Genomic DNA, 19,615 nt, shown 5'->3' on the forward strand with positions numbered 1-19,615 from the left:
AGTCTAGGAGACTGGGATACAGTTCCATCCTCTCTCTTTCACCTCCTGTCTGTTCATAACGTGAACAGTTTTGCTATACCACATGCTCCCACCTGCAGTATCTTAGATGCTTTAGTGTACATGCAAGCGATCTAAATTTTCTTGCCTAACTCACTTCACAAACAATTTTTACGTAGGCTCAGACTTACATGATGACAACTTACCAGCACAGTGACTTATGTTGGAGCGATTTCTTTCTTTCTTTTTTTCTCCACTTGGACCAATTTCTAAAACAAGCTCTTCAGGTTCCCTTAGTCTGGACTCTAGAAAATTCAGGGGTCCATGAACTAAGATGGAAACAATTACATCTTTGTTCATACTAACTTCTCTTTGAAAATCTAGAGGTCCCCCCACCCCCAATTATGGGCATAGGCAACCAAATCACAGTGGTACTAACAGGGGCTGTAATTCTGTAACCAATAGAAAAGACAGTTTAGTTTTATATTACAAAGGTTAGACTTCAACAAGTATCCTGAACTTCAACAGTTATTGACATATCATCAGCACTTTGAAACAGTAGCTAATAGGCTGCTGCTTGATACTATTAAGTTATGCATTAATATAAAGATGTGCATATATTACTATATCATCATCCATAATACTTTGGTAATTGTTGTGCAATATAATTCATTTCCTTAACAATTCTATGTATTTTATTTTATGCACTTATAAATATTATCCTGAGAAGTATCTATACATTTCTCCAGATTCCAATGAGTCCCTGGCATAAAAATATTTCAAGATACCTCTGAAGCTAAAATAAGTCAATTCACCTGGTCAATTAAAATTCTGTCAAATAAATAAACAAGATAAAATATGGAAAGACAAGGCAATCAGAAGCATTTTTCTCCTCCTAAACCATTTATTTACTCATGCAGCAGGTACCAGAGTAAACCATAGCTTCAAAGCACCATGGCAGAAAACAGAAGACTCTTAAGATGAAAAATGCAACACTGTCCTAAAAGAGCCCGAAGCCTCGTGGAAACAAAGAATTATACAGACAACTGTACTTGAACAATTTGACTACAGAGATATTAAGTGTTGGATTAAGGAACTAACAGTTGCAATTGAACATCATTGGCGGTTCTGATACAGACGTGACTTGAACTGTGCTTTTCTTTGGAAGACAAGTCAGGTAGAGCCATTTGTATACTTGCTGAAAAGGGACTGGGATCATCAAAGAGGTAGTTATAAAATTTCAACCAAAAAACACCATAGGCCTGGTGGAGAAAGGTGGTAAGAGAGAAACTGACCGATGATCCAGGACACAGAGCTATGCTGTCTCATGCACATGGTTTCATTAGAAAAATTGAAAGAACTGTCCCTGACACGGAAATGTTTAGCTACATTAATTAAATATGTGTTGGGTATTATGCAGTTATTTAAAATGCTATTTTCAACAGCTTTGTAATAACATGTAAAAATGTTTTTTATATTAAGTGAAAAATCATTATATAGAACTACTAGATTCAAATGTGGATTGCTGAGAAATGTCTTCAATTCTTTACCCCTCCCTGTAACCACACCTGTATTAGTTGCCCCAGAATGCCAAAACAAATCATCACAAACCACATGGCTTAAACTCAATAGAACTTTATTCTCAGTTGTGGGCCCACAAGTCCTTAATCAAGGTACTGACATGGCTACGTTGCCTTCACAGGCTCTGGGGAAGATTCCATCTCCTGCTGATATCTTCATTCAAAGGAAGCATGAGACCTCTGCTTGCGGTCTCATCAGTCTATGTTTTCATCTCACATCACCTTCTTGCCTTCTGTGGGTCTCCCTCAGACTCCTTCTGCTTCTCTCTCATATGGACATATGTGATTGCACTTAGGTTCCATATGAATCATTCAGAAAAAGCTATTAACTCTAAAATCCTTAACTCAAGTACATGCTTTGCCACATAAGTAACATTCATGAATAAGTTCCAGGGGTTTGAGGTGGATTTCAGTAACATTATTTATTTATATATATTTTTTGACCTACCACACCACTTCTTATCACAGGATTCTGTCATCCCCCAATCCAGAAGGGACATCTATTTCTTCCTGTCCCCTAATCTGGACTGATCTTGAGACAAGCATTGGCCAACAGAATGCAACAGAAGTGATCTCATATGCATTCCTACCCTCTGTCCAAAGAGAATGTGCCTATTTCCAGAATCTGTGTCTCTTCAAATCCTGCCTCCACCATGTGAACAGGCCTATGTAGATGAGCCTTTGGATGATGAGATGTTGTGGATCAGTCTTCCCATCCTCACCCCACAACCAGCCAACTCCCAGAAGTGCGAAGGAAGAGGCTGTCTTTGATCAGGCAGCCACCAGCAATGCATCAGGTGACACAGACACAGGAGGGAGCCAGATGGATCAATCAAGTCTGGGCCACTTCCTCTGAACTCTCAGTGCACCTAGAAACTCATGAAGAATAATAAATGCTTCCTGTTCAATGCCACTGATGTAGGCAACACAGTGCATTTTCTTTATAGAAGGGAAAATAGCACCCATTACTACTTACTGTCAAAATGCAAGTACTACAAAATTGAGTGCATATCATTTTGCAAATTCAAAAGGAAACTTCACTTAAAGAACATATTTAAAGCTTTTAGCAAAATAACAAAAAGTCTACCTGAACACTCCTTATTTTCTGAATCATCAAATAAACTCAGTAGAATTCTGAATAGACCTATGAAACTGTTGTTCTAGCAAGAGGTTGGGATTTATCATCTGATGATTCAATCAAGTGTTGACAAATATTGTGCATTGAATCTAGTCAGAATCACCTTGTTTAGCCTACCAATTTTAAGAAAAATTACCTGATTTTTCATCTTCAAACTATAAATTTCTGAAAGTAACTGACCTCAATCGGATCCATGGTTTTGGTTAAAAATTCACAGTCAGATTAAAAATTTTCCATGACTAAATCTTTGCCCTTACTAGCAGAACTAAATTGATTTAGAGTTGAAGTTTCTCAAAAATATTTTGGAAATGTCATTATATTCTCTGTGACATTATAAGGCATTCTCTTATAGCATTTTAATTGAATTCAATGTGCAATGGGAAATGAAGTCCAATTCTCTTGGGGGTGGTGTTTCTTGAAGATGTGGGAAAGTTCATCTGAGTAGAGAAAGAGAAATGGTTCATGATTAAGATGCAGTAATACCACAGAATAAGATTCCTGTGATATGAAGACAACACCTCAAGATTAGGGGTCACAGAAAAGGACAGGACTTTATTGCTCACAAAGGACAAACGCTTCTCCCATGCATGATGATGAACTGCTATTGAATACTGGCTTTTGGTTATAACAACCTCTGAAAGCTCAGAGTACAGAGATTCAGGTCTTTTTTGATTTAATTTTTTTAGTTAAACCGGAAGGTTGGCTTTTAGAAGGTTTCTTAAGAGAATGCTTTAGCACTAGAACACATCCATTCAAATTCCAGCCATGCCACTTCCTAGCTATGTGACCTTAAGCTAACTGGTGCCTCAACTTTCTTATCTGTAAAATGGGAACTATTATGAGTTATTGCATAGGTTGCTGTGAGGCTTAAGTGAATTTTTCCATGGGAGATATAAGAACATGCCAGGAACACAGTCTTCATTAATTGTTATTTTGTATTATTAGAGACCATATAAATCCTAAGCTCTTGGTAGAACAACAGTTTAGTCAGCCTATTCAAGATTCTGCTGAGTTTATTTGGTGATTAATAAAATCCGGAGTGTTCAGGTAGACTTTTCGTTGTTTTGCAAAAAAGTTTAAATATGTTCTTTAAGTGCAGTTGTTTTTTTTTTTTTTTTTTGAATCACAAAGTCACTTTTTAAATTTATCTGGAAGGTTGGCTTTGGGAAGGAAAATAAAATCAAAAGACTATGAACTTATAAAAAGAAAAAAAAACCACAAGAACACAAAAGTTGCAAATTCATATAGTCTTAGAGAAGTCACAAAGGGCCTTGAGAAATCATCTTCTCCAACCTCCTGTGGGCAAATGCCTCTCTAAACTGCTCCTTCAAAAAAGCCAGTTGGAGGACTGGCTGCATAACAATCACATAAAATTTCCAAATGCATGGACTACCATAGAGAATCACAAAATCACTCAGAACCCCCACTGAAGTCATTTATTGGCAGGAAGTCTTGCCTTGTCCTAAGCAAAATTTCTTCTAGATTTATTTGAATAGCCATGAAGAATAACTCAGCAGCTTCCCTTTAAATAAAACCCTCCAACCTATTAATCCCACCAGTACTCACTTCTCAGAGCAAGTCAGTTTTTAACCTTTCTTTCTAGAATTTCTATCCTGATAACGATTTTGACCATATTTGGAATCTGCAATTTTTCTAGAACTCTTTCTAAAGTCATCAGATAAAACACATCATACCCAGTTAAATTTGATTTTCAGATTAACAAGAAACAATGTTTTAGTGTTAAGTATATCTCAAATATTACACTGGACATATATTGAAAATTTTTCACACCAGTGCAAAATTTGATCTTATAGTCAAATATAACTGGATGCCTTGAATTTTTTTGTTTGCTAAACCTCTCTCGCCAGCCTTTCCTTATAAACCTGTCAAAAGTACATGTAATTTCAATTCAACTATCTCAAAACCACTCAAGCAGAAGAATGACCCAGAAGGCTGGTAAAACACAGATTCCTGGGTTTTACTCCTAGAGTTTTTCATTCTATGTGTCTGGGGTGGGCTTGGGAATTTGAATTTCTAAAAGGTTGCTAGTTGATGTAGAGGCTGCTCCGGTGGAGACCACACTTTGAGAATCACTACTCCAATTCCCTGAGTCTGGTAGAGCATGTGGAAAAATCTCCTACAAATTGTAAAAACCACAGTTAAACTGCCGGGGGTTGGGGGGGGTTGGGGGGGGGGTGTCTACAACACGAGGACACAACATGGACACGGGCAAACACGGGGACAAGGGGACAAGGGTCTCATTTCTGCCCATTGAGCATTCAAGTCCCCTTATCTCAATCTACCTGTAAATTGGAAAATGCCAAAATTCACAAGGTCAGTCATTGTTCGTATTGGATCAGATTCCTGCAAATGGAATGGTCCTCTTTAAAACTCACATAAATTATTACCTTGCAGAAGATTGTGTTTCATTTGCCCCTGAGAGAACTTGCAGCTTATTCTTAAAAAATAGTCTGAAAGGGCTTCCACCCCTTCTTTAAAACTTATCTATCTCATGATTATTGCTATTTTATTCTCTGAATTTTCTCCAGCCTATGAGCCCTGGTGAGTCTCCCAGACCCACAAGTCTGACTGTATAACTGCCCAATTCCCCCAGGCACAATATTGGGTACAAGAAACTGTGGCAGATTGCTTTTTACGCTTCCTATTAATTATCTCCTTATATCGTGCCCTTGGTCCTGTAACCTTGAAGTCTTTTCTCATTCTGATTCTGGGATTGGCTTCTGGACTTGTTTTGATCGCTGAAATGAGGAAGAGGTCTTTCCTGCCTCTTCTCTTGGAGCCTTGCTCAGAGGCCATGAACCGGACCAGACTAATCTGATAAAGCCTGAGAGATCACCTGGTGCACAGCTGAGTGTCATCCCAATCCACGATGGCCATGCCAAATTGACCCCACTCTCTGATCTCAAAGGTCATAGGAATTTTGCCCAATCCAGTAAAAATACACAGCTGACTCATAAATTTGTGCCCCAAAATAAATATTTAGTGTTACAAACCAAGGTTTTGGAGGCATGCCTGTGTAGCAATACTATGGACAGTGATAACTGATTCAGTTCCGACATTCTGCTCATACCTCAGCTATCTCCATGATCTTATTAACTTTGTGAAGGCTTCCACAAGCCTCACTCCTACCAAAACCTGCTCTCTAGGAAAACAGCTATCTTCATTTTGGCACCCCCCCGGGCTATGCCCTTGGCTTAAAACCTCCCATTTCATTGGCTACTCCAGGCATAGGCTTTAAATGTACCTGCTGATTCATCCAACAGCTATCCTTACTTGAGCCATCATATTCTGTGTTAGTCAACACTAATTACAGTTCTTTCATTTCCTTTTCTTTTATGCTTGGCCAATTTCTCAGTTCCTATTTTACTTTTGGCTCAGTGGTTTTGCTCATAAAATTTTGAGTATATGTTTGTGTGTGGGCGGGGGTGTTACTGTTTTGCCATCCTGGGATATAAAAAATTGATTGACAGGCTGGTTCACCAATTTCCAATTTCTTTCACAGTGGAAAGGAGGTATGTAAACGGCCAAGATCAGCAGTCAAGAGGGGAGAGAAGTGAGAGTGTTTACTGCAGGCATAAAAATCATTGCTGGGTTTAAAGAAATCAGAGAAGCCTGAATTCAAGGCTTCCATTGTAATTAAACAGTACACCCAAACCTTCCACAAAGTTTTTTCTACTTAATTTTCATTTACTTCCAGATTTGCTTATATTTCAAAGAACACAAAGCCTAATTTTTTTTTCCCCACACTATTACCTTTCATTCCACAATCTTAAGGGAAATGGAGGAAGAACTGTCACTGATTCAATGGATAATATTTCTGTGAATCCAACAATTTGGTCAACCAGGAGGAAAGATGTCCAACATGTGGCAGAGTAGACAGCAAAAGGAGACTTAACTGGCCAGGGTTGTTGAACTGAACTCTCATTTTTCTCTCCCCTCTCTCCTCCTCTGCTTTCTTTTATAGTCCGAAGGACCCCAATGAAATGAAAGTGGAGAATAAAGAAGAGAACCGACAGATAATCTTAAGACCAGAGAAAGGGGCAATGGCAAACAAGAATAGAAGACAGAGACAAATAAGCCAGGATGAGTGTGTCACACAGAGATCAAGGCAGAGAAAACTGCAGACCGGAATATGACAGGAGAAGGTCACCATGGGTAGGCATGGCTGGTAGCTGGCTGGCCCAGGGGACAGAAGGAGAAATCCAGCAGAGACACATCACAAAAGACTTAATAATGATTAAGAAAAATCAAATGCTAGAAGGCTTGAGGTGGTGATGTTATTTACAACACACTGGGGTTGCAGGATGAAAAGGCCAACCGGGAAGAAGAGGGACAAAGGGAGACAGATTGGTTAAGGAAATCAGGAGATGTACTTAACACTAATGTTACTGTCAGGCTTGAGAACATGCTATCCCAAAACACAGCACCTGGACGTCGCTCTCTGGCCTTCTCATACTCTTCTCCCCAGAAGCTGGGTCTTAAAAAGTCTCTGAACTATGTCTTCCAAATTTCAAAAGACCCTCAACACTGAGGAGACTTGCCCTGCACCCAGATCCCAAGGAGAATCAGAGCAAAGAGGCGCTACTCAGTTACTCCCAGTTTATGATCATTCAATGGGACTCCTCATTCTCCAATCCTATGTCTGTGTGCAACTGTCCCTAACAATAGCTGTTCCTGGGTCTTTGGGTCTTTGGTTTGGAAGCCCCCCTATACCATGTTATTTGGTTAGATTTGCTCCACTATTCTCTTAATCTGTGAAGAAGCATCAACCAGGAATTTTGAAACTTTTTCTCCTCCACATTATGTAATGCATTAAATTCTAGTCTTTAGTGATTCCATCATAATAGCAAAGAAAGATACTATGACATAAGACATGGAAGAGGGAAATAAGCACAACGTGAGAACACTCGACAATTTGAAGATAAGATGGCTGTTACAGGAAGTGGGAGTGAAAATAAGAAAGTTCCAGGGAGGGACAGCGGACCCAGCACTCCATCTGACATGGTGGAAAGTCAAGATGAAATTTCAAAGGTTGAAGGAATGAGAAGCAGAAGTTTAAGAATGCTATTTAATCTCAAATCGGCCCCTCACAGAAGAACTATAGTCATGTAAGTATCAAAAATCAAGTTTAAAGTTTTTATTAATTAAATATTTATTCATTAATAGGTAAATAGCCAATGTCAAAATTGATCGATTGATTAATTACAATTTAAGTTACTGCAATGACCACAGATATAAAAACAGAAGTAGTCTTTACATAGTAATTGCCTCCACGAATTTGGGGATGCAGAATTGATCCATTTTATTCCTCTCCACTTGTTTTTAAAAACATGTGCATGAGTCACACTTATTAAAAAGTGAAAATGTTACATTTTCCTTACTGAATAATATTTCAACAGAGATGACCAAATTGGCTATCCAGAGGCACAGGAGGACACTTTTTTAAGACCTATAAAAAAAAGCCCTTCAAATATTCTTTGACTACCTGTGAGTACCATCATTTAAAACATGAAAGACTACACACACACACAAAAAAAAGCCTCAGTAATGAGGAACTGCTAACAATTTCTGTGTTCCTTTTATGCCCTGGAAAATCACAATGACAGGTCTGGTGATATCAGTCAAGGCAGCAGCTGCGTAAAGATGAAGCATTGCTTGGTGACATTGTCGTCTGCACAAAGGACTCCCAGAGTAAGATCAGATTTAGAAATCAAAGGACAGGCTATTCCCCAGTGCTCCTGCTCTGGTCCAAGGACAAGGACACAGGCGTACACCTCACAGGGATGAGGTGTCCCCTCTAGATGTCAACTCCACCCCTTTCTCCACAGCATACACCCAGCAACAGCCTGCAGCACCAACCAGGCAGTAACCTCGGATGATTTTTTTAAGTAAAAGTCAACAAAGGACCACTTTTACTTTCAGAAACCATCTCCATGGGCCATGAGCTATTTGCCGAAGCAACAGCAGAACTCCTAGGAACAGAATGCCGAAATAGCAATATATCCACAGCCGCCAAGTTCTTCCTGCAATATCCTACCTTCCTACTTCTCCAAGCCACAATTCTAATCCAGAACTCCAAGAACTCACCTGGAATAGTTCAGAAAGATATTCTACTAGTGTCTACTGCTAGACTCATTATTTCCTTCTTTCCAAATCCCAGCTTCTACTTTGCGACTCACAAAAAAACTAATTTTCAAAGTTATTCACAGAGCATTGTTCGCAGCAGGCTACTCCATTTCTCTGATGAAAAGCATTCCTTGGCTTACCACCTTAATATGTCCCCCAAGAGTGTCCCAAGAAAGACTAATTCCTCCATTAGTTCTTATTAAAAACACTAAAAGAGACCCCAGGTATGGTGGTGCAAGCCTGTAATCCCAGGGGTTCGGGGAGCTGAGGCAGAAGGATCCAGAGTTCAAAGCCGGCCTCAGCAAAAGCGAGGCACTAAGCAACTCAGTGAGACCCTGGATCTAAATAAAATACAAAATAGAGCTGGGGATGTGGCTCAGTGGTTGAGTGCCGCTGAGTTCAATCCCAGGTATCCCCCACCAAGAAAAAAAAAATACTAAGAGATAAATAAAAAGAATGGACTCTATGGAAAAACAATTTGGAAAATCCTGAATACTGTAGCTCCCTTTATAGTATGTGTGTGTGTGTATGTGGCGGGATGGGGTGGGGGGTTCACAATCTACATCAGAATATCTGGGGTGTTGGGAATCTTATGGTAAGGACACAGGTCTGTGTTTAGTTCAGCATTCATTTCTGTGCAAAATTTCTGTTAACACTTAGAATTCCTCTTGTGTTGGGCAAACTTTGGCAATATCGATGGTTTGTCTTCTCAAGAGCTGTGGTCTGAGATGGTGCTTCTCATACTTGAGCATGCATTAAGAACTACCTGGAGGGCATGTGAAATCAGACTGCTGAGCCCCATCCCAGAGATGCTGAGGCAGCAGGTCAGCTAGGCCATCTCTATGAAGCCCCCAGGTGATGCCCTGAGTAGCATTCCTACTAGAATAAGTCTAAATTCTTTCATCACATTCTGGGTCATTCTTACTTTTGATCCTGGTCACCCACTCTTTCTCCCCTAACTTCTCTTTGTGTTGAAATCCAAAGAACTTCCTTCTTTTCTCCTACATCCTAATGGTCCTTTTCTGTCTCCCATCATCTCCTTGGCCCAAACCCTTCTTCTTCAACATCCAGCACAGATCAAGATGCATCAAGATGCACAAGATCAACAAGCATCCAACAGATGCTTAGCCCTCTCATTGTCTTCACCTCCCTTACAGACTTCAGAACACTCTGATTTTGAATTGAGTATTTGCATTGTTTAATTTCTACTGTAGTCTAGAAACTCTAGGCTGGCATGTTCCAACTCTGATCCATGATTGCAAATGATAATATGTGGCACAACACTTCATAAATAATAAGAGTTGAATAAGCACTTGGTGAGTAAATGGATGCATGGATAGCTGAAACAGCTGATCTGATTCAGGGATTCCACACCACATTGCCAAGACACACACACACAAGCCCTCTTCATTTAATTGAACTCTGCTTAAGAACCTAGCTGCTCCAAATGTTTTTGCAAGTTGTTTGCTGTACAACATAAGAAGCTCAGTATACCACCACGAGTGAGAAATTTATATATATATAATATATATATGTATTATATGCACACATATACATATGTATGCATGTATGTATTTCCTTAACCACAAGAGGTCAATAGAGGCTTGAATATACAAGAGTATGTTTGACATGCACATGATCATTTTAATGTACACTCATACATATACGCGTCTTGATCTGAGAATCGGTTATATGAATATATACACAGACGCAAAATTTTGAACAAGCATCAGCACATCTTTCCTATGTGTAAATTATATCCCAATATATAATACAGAGTGGAGAAAATTGAGAAATAAAGTATATTATTCAGAAAGGCTGGTCTTTTACAATTCTTTCATTTAGTCTATTTTCATTCATTCTCTCTTAAGACTCAGGGGAGAGTGTCCCATTATCCTACAACCTGTATTTTGGGGATATAGTAAATGTGTCATGAAGGCATTCTTTATAGAAGTTACTAAAATAAAACCATCACATAGGTGTCATGGTGACATATTGAACCAATATATAACAGCAGCGATCTGTGTGCTGTTGGGTAAATAAACATATTTCAGTGGTCCATTCCCGGGAAAGAAATTCTTTTGTTTCTTGCAGGCCAACTTTTTATCCCAAATCATATAACCTAAGCCGCCTTTGGAGGAAACAGAATTCAGCCGTTGATCTCATCTGACATTGTTAGTTTCCATAGAAACTCCCCTAGAATGCTCCTGCCTGTCTGGAATAAGTGCCTCTCCCATCAATTCAAAATGAGTCCAGGAAAACCCAGCCTCAGCGCCTGACATCTCCCAGCCCTGCTCTGAAACAGAGGACAGAAGAGCACTTAAGTCAGATGTGTTACCTTTATCAGAAGGACCATCTCTATTATGGATACACAAATGAAAGATTAAACATCACCTTCTGCAATTAACCCTCGTCTAAGTAGGCTGCTCCCTGCAGGACTCTTATTATAAATGTTCCTGAGATTCATATTTGAAAAAAAAAAATCAAACAAACAAAAACAAAGCACCAAAGGAAAAGCCTGGATAGGAGACCCTGTGTCCTGTCAATTTATATCATTATATAATTACTGGCAGCCTTTGAGTATAATGTAGTTGTTTATGCTGGAGGGTTATTTTTCCTTGCTCTGAGAAGGAAAGGAGAACAGTAGCAAGAATTTCAGGCTCAGAGGAAGCAGAGACCTATAGGTCATTTGCCAAAACTCCTGCTCACCATACCGAATTCTCCTGTGCAAACATCAAGGTTGAGACAAAATTAATCTAAGATATAAAAAGTCCAGATAGAGGTTATGCTAATGGAAGGGACAATGACTTGAAGAGGTCATGAGAATGATCCTAGGGTATTAGGAATATCCTGTTTTATTATCCCTGGTTACCTGGGTGCATTTACTTCCTGAAAATTCAAGGAGCTATTCACTTCTGATTTGTGCGCTTTGAAAATGTATGTTAATTACACTTCAATAAAAGGATTTTATACACAAACAAACAACAGATAAGCCCAGGCACCTAGGCAACAGAGATATTTGGCCTGGAACAGATCAACACAATCCCAGCCTTCTAAGTTCCCTGGTGACCTCAGTGGGAAAGGTAAGTTAATAACAAGATCCAGGCCACTCACGAAAGATGCCAAAAACAATGATTAGGAGTCTAAATTGTATTCATTCTTCTCCAGCTCGAGTCTGTTCATGAAGTGGGTCTCATCTGAGCCTTTCTTACTCATGTCATGAAGTATGTGTAATAGGCATTTATGGATTTAGCTGCCCCCAAACACCTCTATATCTAGGGACTTTGCCAGCCAAGCTGTCTGGTCCCTAATTCTGCTGTAGGCCTTGAAATCAATGATCAGCCACTTACTGTCTTTCCAGGGATTTTTGAAAGCAAGATTGGGAAAGAGAACAGTCTTTCTGGATTCCTAGACTACACAATGGATAGTTTATTGGTTAATGGAAACCCGGTTTTCTGCTAGAGAGAGAAGTTTGGCTACAACAAGAAATTGTCAGTTTATATTACCTACCATCAAAGGGATCCTAGATACAATAATATATTTTTCTGGAATATTGTGGATCAAAACATTTTAAGATGTACAGCCTAGCAGAAAATAAAGGTGAGGTTATGACCTTTGACTTTTCAACCTCTGATGGTTTCTCTCTCCATGCAACTTTGTCCCCCAGGCCTACATGTGTGTGTTAGCCTGGTGTTCACAGCAGCAGCAGCTACACTCTCTTTCAAACACATGCAGGTACTCCTCCTACCCTGCCCATCCATCATTATTTGATCTATTACAGATTAATTATCCCTTGTCCAAAATGCTTGGACCAGAAGTATTTCAGAATATGGACTTTTTTTTCTTGGAATTTGGAATATTTTCATATACATAATAAAATATCTTGGGGATGGAACCCAAGACTAAACATGAAATTCATGTATGTCTTATGTACACCTCATACACATAGCCTGAAGGTGATTTTATACAATAGTTCTACTAAGCCTATGTTTTAAAGTCAACCTATCATCACATGAGGTCAGGTATGGAATTTCCAAGTTGTGGTATTCAAAAAGTTTCAGATTTTATAGTATTTCAGATCTGGGGTTTTCGCATTGAGGATGCTTCACCTGTATTAGATCTCCAAGTCCAACCATTAGCAATCTCACTGAGACCTACACTCTGGACTCTACCAGTCTCTTTACCCATTACAGCCCTGAAGCCTCCTTCCTTTCTTACCCACCCTCAGCTCCACTGCCCATCACACTTTACAAGTGCTCTGTCCTCCTTTGTCTCATTCTCTTTCCCTTATTTTGCTAATTCCCCAAACATGGTCACACCTAATTCTCTGTCAACTGAGCAACTGTGGTCATGGTGTAGAACTAGGCTGGAGAAAAACTGACAGCCAAACTGATCGGTCTTGATTCTAAACTCAATCACAAACCTCAAACCCTGTCCACTAACTCTTCTTTGGTATGTTGACGCCACTCTAAAATGACTCTTTCTCATGGTTGCCTCATACCTCTAGATTCTCCTTATGCTCCGTTCAATGATAATATCGCCCTTAAGGCTTCCCCTTGAAAGCATCAACATATACAGGTGAGTTCCTCACTTTTCCTTTCCCTTCAACCACTCCAACCAGAATTCTTCCCTCTTGCCAAGGGCCTCAGTGAACACCATGTTGTGAAATTCTGTGGTCACCTTTTGGTCCTCATCAACCAGCTTCACAGTGTATGATGCAATGAACCACCCTCTCCTTGAACATTCTCTTACATGGTAACAGTGATTGCAGACTCTGGTAGAGTCTTCTGCCTCACCAGCCACTGAAAAACAGATGTGACTCCATTTTTGAAAATAAATAACAGCAGCTTCTACCTCAAGGCCTGTCCTAAGGAAGGGGGGCGTGACCCTTGTCCTTGGAAAAACCCACCGAGCCTTTCTAGACACATATCCACCCTGCTGAATTGTTTATCTGCAAATAACAGGAGAGATCTTCAGTGCCAGGTGTCCCTGACTCAGTTAGGCTATCATATCAACCCCCAATGAGCATGAGACAGGGAAAATACCTGGGATGCCAGATGACCCCCCTCAGGAGTTTATGGTGGTTGATGACATGTTGGGAAACCATGTAGTTCAGCACGTACACCCCTCATGGCTTAAACTAATCAGTTCAAAGGAATCCCCCTCTTGTACTAACCAATCACCCCTACCCAACTTGTTCCCACCAGTGAATGTGCTAATCAATGTTAAAAGTTGTTGTTTTGATTTTCCCACAGTATGGAATGATTTGCTGTGTGATGTTATGACGCATAGAGTATCCCCCAAAAACCTAAAAAAATCTCACTGAACAAAGGACTGGGACTCACTCCCTGGGACCACTGCGTCAGAAATGGTTGTGAGTCCAGGCTTCAGCTTGCAATAAAGACTCTTGTGTGACTGCATCAGATTTGCCTCCTGGAGGTCTATTGGGGTCCCATGAATCTGGCATTACACCACTTATCCTCCATCCTAACTTCTTTCTGGTTTGCTTAACCTCTGTGTGTTCAAATGACCCATCTCTACATACTTTTTTTATTCCTGGGTGATCACATATGGCCCCCACGCTTTAAATACCATCTCTATTTCCATTACTTAAGTCTCCATTCCTAGCTCTTATATATCCAACTGTTCCAGACTCATATATCCAACTGCTTATTTGACATTTCCACTTGAATACTTAATAAACATATTAAACTTTAGAGTTTAAAGCAAATCACTTGATTTTTTTAAATGCATATTTTTCCTCTAGGTTTTCCCATTTCCTTAAATTTCTCCCCCCAAATTCAATCTGGCACCCTACGAGTTACCTTCAATGCCTCTTTTTCCCTCACTTGCTAGATCCAATTCATCTGCTGCTAGCGCAGCTTTCAAAATAGTTCTGAAATCTGCCTGTTTTCTCTCCAACACCACCTCCAGCGTTCAAGTCTAAGTGTTTTTTTTTTTTTTTCTTTTCTCCCCAAACAGCTAACAAAAGCCTCCTAACTGGCTTTTCTGCTTCCACTCTTATCTCCAGGTGCACACTCCCAATTCATTTTCCACTGAGAGACTAATTCACTAAAATGTAAATCAGATCATGTCTACCAAAAATTCTCATTCCTCTTTACAAAAACAACAAATAGCAACAATAAACACTGCTACCTACTTCTTTGACTTCATCTGCCTTGTACTCCCCATAAGGTTCTCACTGGGTGTTATTTTTTGAACACACTACTACGTTCATTTCTCTCTCAGGACCTTTTTTTCTTGCTATTCTCTCTGTATAAAAGTTCTGGCCCTAGTTCTTAATATTCCTTTGTTTTGCATCATCTGGGTGTCAGCTTCAATGTCACATTTGTAATACAAAAAATCATGCTTGACTCCAACTCCAAATGGATCACCTACACTGCAATTGTCAGCCACAATCATATTGACCCAAGTTATTTTCTTAATGCATTTGCTACATCAAAGTATCTTGCTTTTACATTTGTTTACTTTTTTATTATCTATCTCTTCCTATTAGAAAAATATTTTTTTCCTCTATAAGAACCAAAATGTGTCTTGCTTACTGCTCTCTTCCAAATGCTAAGAACCTTGCTTGGTACATTGTAGATACTTAATAATAACTATCTTTTTAATTCAATGAATAAGCAATAGATATAAAATACAAAAAGTGACCATTTAGAAAACAATAATGAAAAGAGAAAAATTTGCTTAGATCAGCATATTTAATAATAAAACATTATAAAGTTGAAATCTGAAACTCATTTCTGGCTTATCAAAATAACGCTAAAATGAGATACAGTTTCATCGTTCCAAATAGACTACAATTTGGCTAAGAGTAAAAAAAAATCTGCTTTCCATTTTAGCGTCACCAGTCTTTGACGGTCTAATCACTGTCTCTAGTACTCTGCAGGCATAACTGACATCTGGGAATTAATAAGCTCTTTGATTCTTAAAGAAAAGAAGTTGTTCTTATTAAGTTACATCCAGCATTGAACCCAAATAAACATATGACAAAATATTTTTTCTCTCAGCTTTATCTTTTAAACAATCAAAGAATGAACAGACTAAAACAGGATTTTAGCAGTAAGTTCGACCTGACTAAAGTGGATAGTTCCAAATCATTTGAAGGAAATATTTTTCTCTTGTTCTTATTTACTTTTGTCCCCTTCAGAATTCACAAGGTATACATAAAACATTTTCCAACTTTTAACACTCTGGTTTTGATCAAAGAATAATATTTGGTGACCATTATGATCTAGAAACAATAAGCCCAGTCTTAACTCATTTTAATATGCTGATACTAACTTTACTCAGCTGTATCTGAATTCAGCTACATAGGTTAAAAGTTTTCACATTTCTGTTAATGAATTGCCCAAATTTACCTTTAATGAAAAGGATTCTGCCTTAGTTCCATGAGCCAGGTCTACAATATGATGAGACTAAATGGTTTTCTTAACTTTTTTTTTGGAGTGCTACTAGGGATTCAACTGAGGGGCACCCTCAATGAGCTACATTCCCAGGCCTTTTATTTAATTTAACTTTGAGATAGGGTCTTACTCAATTGTTGAGACTGGTCTCAAACTTAAGATCCTCCTCCCTTAGCCTCTGGAGTAGCTGGGATTACAGGCATGCACCACTGTTCCTGCCTTGGTTTTCCTGCTGATTCTTCCCCGCCGTTTCTAACATTGGACAGTTGAGAGACAAATTAGTGATCTCCAGCTCTAACATAGCTTCTAGAAAGCTTTAACCTTTACTCAAGTTTTTAAGTTTAATTCTACCTTTGATGATCACAAAAATTTTACCTTGCCCTAATATATTTTGAGAAACATGAGATTCCTCTCAAATTGCCATTCACTGAGGTTTATATTTTGTACAATAAAATGCACCCAAGTAACTAGCAGGAAAATCAAGATATTATAGACATCATAGTCTTGTCCATCAGTCCAAAAGCTATTTCAGGCCCCGTTGCCCTCACCTTCCTCCCAAACCATACACACACACACACACACACACACACACACACACAAAATGTAAGCAGCCACTGTTGTGCTCTGTAGCTGAAAATTAAATTAGAATATTCTAGAACATTCTGTAAGTAGAAAGTGCATTTATGCTTTTATAGGGAGGGTCTCTTTCATTCAGCAGAATTTTTTAATTTGTTTAATTTTCATATTGGAATTTTGGGTTTTTATACACCAGTGTACTTTTTCTGCCCTACAAGGCGCAGATAGGTTGTTCTCTGTTCCATGGAAATTGAGTCTACAACAGGACAAAAGAAGAGCTGTTATAAACAGCAATTTCATATGAAGCATTTAATTAATAAGAGGGAGGGCTCCCTAAACAGAGCCCCAGTGGGTAGTATAGATTAGCAAATGTGGTGAGCAGGAGGTAAAGCTCTCTAAGAAGGTTTATATGCACCATGTTCTCTCATATAAAGTGTTACAGTTGAATTTTCTAAATCTTCTCTCTGGACACCAGCCCCAAGAGACCCCATTCTTCTGTCAGAGCTTCAGGAGGCTCAACTCCAAGAGTTAAGGGCTGGAGGTTTCCACCAGGTCACCTAACCCACAGGAGCTACAGTCTAAGGATAAAAGAAAAGAACAGCTTTCACCCAGATCTCCTCCGACTAGGCTCTCTCCCAGTGAGCTGGAGACACCAAGTCTTGCAGAAAAATAAGACATCCAGGGGTGTAAGAGATGTCTGGCTTAAACTACATATCCCAATTTGGGAATAAAGAGTGACCATCCATATATAAATGCACTCGTAATTCCTTTCTAGATCGTTACTTTCTGATTTATGAGTATAGACAAAATCTGTTATGATCATAAAACATAATAGGCCCCCAAACTTTGCTTTTTTATTTACCTGAAAAGGTCTATTTCCCCACTTCTTGAATCTGGGCTGGCCTATGATTCACTTCAGGAGAATGTGGCAGAAATACTGGTATGTGCTTTGGCACTTTTGCTCTCAGTACTTTGTTACTGTTATGGGAAGGAGTCTTCCGACCTTGCCAGAAGGCAAGAGCCACTTGCAGGAGAAATGAACCAGCCCAACAAAGGCAATCCTAGACCAGCCAGGCCTCAACAAACTCGCAGCTAACCAGAGTCACATAAGTGAGCCCAATGGAAGTCGAAACAACTTCACAGCAAAAGCCAGTCCAAATGGCCAACCCATGAAATTATGAGCTTTTTTAAGCTACCTTGTGTTGGGGGTAGTTTACTATGCAGAAAACCCTAACTCATACACTGATCAATTAGGAAAGTAGTTTCTTCCCATTATCAGCCCACAGATTACCCTCTACAAATTTTCCTTATCCTCATGGCCCACTTTTCTGGCTCTTCTATCTTTTTTCTGTCTTTCTTTACCCTGTGCTACCAGTTAGGCACTGAATTTTATTGTCTCTACCTGCAATTCAACTGTTGATGCCTTGACCCTCAGTCTTCTAAAAGCACATGTATTTAAAAACAGAATCTTCAAAGAAGTGATTCAGTTAGAAATAGGCTGCCGGGGTAGAAATAATCCCATCTGTTTGATGTCCTTTTAAGCAGATGACATCTAGTCACATAAGAGGCATCAGGGATGTATCTACACAGGGGGAAGCCCATGTGAGGACCCAGTAAGAAAGCAGCCATCTAGAAGCCAAGGAGAAAGGCCTCAAGAGAAACCACCCCTGCCAATACTCTGACTGTGGGTGTCCTGCCTTCCAAACTGAGGATATGAGCCACCCAGTCTGTGCTATTTTACTATGGGAGCCCCAACCAATTTTCACTGCTTGTGGGGGAAAAAAAATGTGTAATAAATTCCCAGCCTTCTGCCCTGATGGTCACTCTTTATTCCCAATTTGGGATATGTATTTTAAGCCAAACATTCATCAAAAATTTTTAATCACAAAAACTTCCCCCTTTGCTGTTGAAATATCTTCAAATGTATTAAAGGTATCAAAGTTAAAAAAAAAAAAAGAAAATCTCATCACTTTAAGGGAAGCACATGTTCAAGAAAGGGAGTTTATTTTTGTACCTGTTTAAATGAGATTTTACTGTTGCTAGTCCTTCGAAGGACTTGTTTCCTGTAAGGAATTTACTGGATGTAGGAGACAGGAGGTTGTAGTCTCTACTTTGCCTGGAAATACTAGAAAAAAGACTGCCATATGGAGCAACTTTAGGAATCACTCCTTTAGTATATTTAACAACAACAACAAAAGGTTTCTATTTATTCAGCATTTGCTATGTTTTCAGCACTCTGTTTTATGTAGTTGTTTGCAGCAGATGGAAATTTTATCTTCACAATGATATCACATGCTCCAGCAAAGACTTGAAAACCAAGCTATTCTGACTTTAGAGGTCTGCTCCAGCTGGTACCTAAGTCAGGCCAGTGACATCTGTTGTCCCTCAGGGATCTGCTCCCTTCATTTCTCTCAGCAGTTCTTGGAGGGAAATCCAGGGTGGGCTGCACTTCCAGATTAGCTCTGCCAAGTCTTTTCAATGCAGGAAGGACTCAGGAGCTCCACCCTATCTTCTCCAGAACTCTCCTCCCAACCTAGGCCCCTGGAAAGGAAAGCACCTCTCTTACCTGCACACAAAGAAACATCTGAGCTTCAGGAAGACCTGTACCAGCCAGCAGGGAACATCCCATATCATTGTAGATGGCCCTGGGTCTTTTGCCCTAGCCCATTTCTTGATACTCAGTTTAGTTCATCTAATCCAAACAGCTTTCCCTGCACAGTTGAGGTTTCCACTCTATGTTCTATGCTCAT

At 39.4% G+C, this 19,615-nt stretch overlaps 1 protein-coding gene across 11 annotated transcripts in view; it reads right to left on the minus strand.

Moving 5' to 3' along the window:
- The window catches only part of Plcb4 (phospholipase C beta 4), a 381,561-nt gene that overhangs the window by 212,380 nt on the left and 149,566 nt on the right, over positions 1–19,615 (minus strand). Inside the window, exon 1 of one of the 11 annotated variants that reach the window (XM_078051424.1) lies at positions 204–276. The exons of the other annotated variants lie outside the window; for them this stretch is intronic. The gene's annotated coding sequence lies outside the window, so the exon portion shown is untranslated. Of the gene's footprint in view, positions 1–203; positions 277–19,615 lie in introns of those variants that run through there. 11 annotated transcript variants of the gene reach the window in all.

This window comes from Ictidomys tridecemlineatus, chromosome 5 (assembly GCF_052094955.1).
Source record: "Ictidomys tridecemlineatus isolate mIctTri1 chromosome 5, mIctTri1.hap1, whole genome shotgun sequence".
Classification (NCBI taxonomy): domain Eukaryota; kingdom Metazoa; phylum Chordata; class Mammalia; order Rodentia; family Sciuridae; genus Ictidomys; species Ictidomys tridecemlineatus.